Source organism: Bubalus bubalis, chromosome 16, assembly GCF_019923935.1.
Source record: "Bubalus bubalis isolate 160015118507 breed Murrah chromosome 16, NDDB_SH_1, whole genome shotgun sequence".
Lineage (NCBI taxonomy): Eukaryota > Metazoa > Chordata > Mammalia > Artiodactyla > Bovidae > Bubalus > Bubalus bubalis.
In genome coordinates, this window is record NC_059172.1 from 38,022,856 (window position 1) to 38,027,106 (window position 4,251).

Below are 4,251 nucleotides of genomic sequence, written 5' to 3' on the forward strand. Positions count from 1 at the left end.
AAGTATGGATGGATTGAGGGAATACAAGTAATGAGAGATATTTAAATTCAGAGATTTAAAGGGGTCCTAATTGTGTAGGATTTTATTTTTATTTTTTTATTTAAATTTATTTAATTAGAGGCTAATTACTTTGCAACATTGTATTGGTTTTGCCATACACCAACATGAATCCACCACGGGTGTACACGTGTTCCCAATCCTGAACCCACCTCCCTCCCCATACCATCCTTCTGGGTCATCCCAGTGCACCAGCCCCAATCATCCTGTATCCTGCATCGAACCTGGACTGGTGATTCATTTCTTATATGATATATACATGTTTCAATGCCATTCTCCCAAATCATCCCACCCTCCCCCTCTCCCATAGAGTCCAAAAGACTGTTCTATGCATCCATGTCTCTTTTGCTGTCTTGCATACAGGGTTATCATTACCATCTTTCTAAATTTCATACATATGCATTAGTATACTGTATTGGTGTTTTTCTTTCTGGCTTACTTCACTCTGTATAATAGGCTCCAGTTTCATTCACCTCATTAGAACTGATTCAAATGTATTCTTTTTAATGGCTGAGTAATACTCCATTGTCTATAGGTATCACAGCTTTCTTATCCATTCATCTGCTGATGGACATCTAGGTTGCTTCCATGTCCTGGCTATTATAAACAGTGCTGCGATGAACATTTTGTAAATAAAATAAGGATGTTGGCTTTTGATCTGAAATGTAAAGATACTGAAGGTTTAAGGGAGGACTAGAGATGACTTTGGAGAAGGCAATGGCACCCCACTCCAGTACTCTTGCCTGGAAAATCCCATGGATGGAGGAGCCTGGAAGGCTGCAGTCCATGGGGTCGCTGAGGGTTGGACACGACTGAGCGACTTCACTTTCACTTTTCACTTTCATGCATTGGAGAAGAAAATGGCAACCCACTCCAGTGTTCATGTCTGGAAAGTCCCAGGGATGGGGGAGCTTGGTGGGCTGCCAGCTATGGGGTCGCACAGAGTCGGACACGACTGAAGTGACTTAGCAGCAGCAGCAGAGATGATTTTACTAACATGCATTTTACAAAACAAAATAATGGTAATGACACTAATAATAATTGTAATGGTACTATACATTTTGCTGACAACGTTCCCAGTTGTGGTAAAAATCACCATTATTTTACTCTTCTGAACAGTAAAAAATTTACAGATGAGAAAATTGCTTTTAAAATTGCTTTTCAGTTTTAACCTGTTCCTATTTTCTGAAAAGCTTTGCTTTTATATTTTTTTATGTATTGATATAATTTATCCAACATTATTTAAAAATTTTCCACTGATTAAAGATAAAGATTAAAAAAGACACGTACTTACATAGAAACCTCTAGACAAAATCACAAAGAGAGAGAAAGAGAAAAAGAGAGAATGGTAGCAATCAAAATTAGAACTTTAAACATCTATTATATGGGGAGATTAAAATATAATAGAATATATATATAATAAACCTTAATGAAAGAAAACATATAATAGATATCTGATTTAATGAATGAATCAATTTTATAATCTAATACAAACTTAAGCAAGAGCTTTTAAAAACATAGCAAAAAAATTTTTGCAAACAAATTTTAAAAGATCCTGAAGTCTTATGATTTTAATTAAAAGCTTTCAGGCTGTATCCATGTCTCAGAACACAGAAGAGAGGTGGAAAACTAACTAAATTGATTAATAAATATTTTACCCTATTAAACATCATTCTTCATATTTATTAAGGGCTAAAAATAATAAAAACAAAAATTTAAGTATGATTATTTATATGTATATATTTCTTCTTTACCTACTCAGAGATTTAAGAATCCACAAGACCTATTAATAATTATGGCTTAAAATGTCACTGATTAAATGTCAAAAGAAAATCTTTCACGTTTATCAAGAAGAAACAATTAGATGTTGAAGGGAAAATGCATATGGGTGTGCATTGTACATTGCAACTTATTATGTAATTTTAAGCCTGCCAAATTTTTGTCCCTGATTATTCTAACTTGGAATATCCAGACTTGTAGAGAGATTATGTACACCTCATAATATATGTGTGCAATAAGTAAATTCTCACACAATTTAAATGGCTATAATCCAGTGGACATACCTGGAAGGACTTTTTGGAAGAAGGGAAATTATATGAGAAGTTGATAGAATCAGTGTTATTAAAACAGGGTCCGTTATCCAGAAACTGATCAATGGGACAGAAGCAAGTACTAGTGAATGGTCTGACAATATGACTGGCAACATACAGAAAGAGCTATGGTATGAAAGTAAGAAAGACCAGGTCTTTGCTATGCTTGCACTATGCATTCTTTTGATTCAGTAACAGACTCAAGACCCCTCAGCAAGATAAAACAACACCATCTGGGTGTAAAAAGCTAATTTTCACCGAAATGTATTATTTATATTGTGAAAAATATTCATTCATCTTTTGTCTCTGACTGAAAACAATCTACTACTGTCTCTTGTACAGGACATATTCATTAGAACCAAAAGTAACATGCCTTGCCATTGACCATCATGTATAGAGTCAACAGCTCCAGCCTGACACCTGAATACTTCATCCTCAACGGGATTCCTGGGCTAGAAGCTGCAACATTTGGATCTCCTTGCCTTTCTGCTTCATGTACATCATTGCTGTTGTGGGGAACTGTGGACTCATATACATCATCAGCCATGAGGAAGCCATGCATCTGCCCATGTACTACTTCCTAGCCTTACTGCCCCTTATAGATATGAGTGAGTGCACTTCATTTGTTCCCAATATGTTGTGTATCTTTCAGTCAGCCTCAAAGAGATTGACTTTAATGCCTGACTTGTGCAGATGTTTTTCATCCACATGCTGACAGGCATGGAGTCTGCTGTGCTCATGCTTATGGCTCTGGATCACTATGTGGCCATTTGCTTTACCCTCTACGCTATTCTACCATCCTCACCAACACCACAATTACCAAGGCTGGCCTTGTCACCTTGACTTGAAGTGTGTTGATGGTGATACCGTTCACTTTCCTGATCAAGCATCTTCCCTATTGCAAGGACAAACCTTGGTCAACATACCTTTGTGACCATATGTCTCTGACCAAATTATCCTGTGGCAATATCAAGATTAATGCCATCTATGGTCTCATAACTGCTGTACTGAATGGAGGGTCTGATATCATCTGTGTTTCCCTCTTTTACACCATGATTGTCCATGTTGTAGGAAATCTGTCCTCTGCAGACACTCGTCACAGAGCCTTCAGCACCCGAACATCACACATATGTGCTATTGTCATCACCTATGTCTCAGCCTTCTTCAATGTCTTTGCTCACCACTTTGGGGGATGCAACATACCTCACCATGGCCACATTTTAATAGCCAGTCTCTACCTATTGCTGCCTCCCACCTTGAATCCAATTGTCTATGGAGTGAAGACCAAGCAGATCCATGCAAGGGTGATCAAATTGCTTTTTGGAGAGAAACACATTTTGAGTGTGAGATAAGTCTATGACATAGAATTCTGTATTTAGTACAAAAATTAATAAAAGTATGTAAAAGAGAGAATAAATGTAAAATTCATCAGCCATGAGGTCAGAAAAATCACCTGTCAGTATTCTGTTCAAAGATTTATGAAAAAAATCACAAAATTTCTACCCTGAGACCTAAATTTTATAGAAAAAAATTGACAGGAAATAATTATATTCCCACAGACTTTAACTTTATTTAGACTTTCTGGAATGGGCACAGAATGAAGCATATAAAGAAATAGAGAAATTAGTGATATTGCTTAAGAGTATACTCTTCTATGTGTGTGTTTGCGTGTGCTCAGTCATATCCAACTCTGTGATCCCATGGACTGCAGCCTGCCAGTCTCCTTCATCTATGGAATTTTCCAGGCAAGAGTACTTGAGTGGGTTGCCATTCCCTCCTCTAGGGGATCCACCTGAGTCAAGAATTGAACCCAAGACGCTTGAGTCTTCTACATTGGCAGAAGGACTCTTGCATTGGTTGCAGATTCTTTACCACTGGGCCACCTGGGGAGCCCCATATTCTTCTATAGCCTGCTAATATGAAGAACATATTTTAATATCATATTGGTGGTTTAGTCACTAAGTTGTGTCCGACTCTTGTGACTCCATGGCCTGTAGCCTTCCAGGTTCCTTTGTTCATGGGATTCTTTAGGCAAGAATACTGGAGTGGGTTGCCATTTCCTTCTACAAGGGATCTTCCTGACCGTGGAATTGAACTCAGATCT

General features: G+C 37.6%; 1 pseudogene; it reads left to right on the top strand.

Moving 5' to 3' along the window:
* The first annotated feature begins 2,536 nt into the window (after window positions 1–2,536).
* On the top strand, window positions 2,537–3,499 carry LOC102408509 (annotated as a pseudogene).
* Window positions 3,500–4,251: the final 752 nt, after the last annotated feature.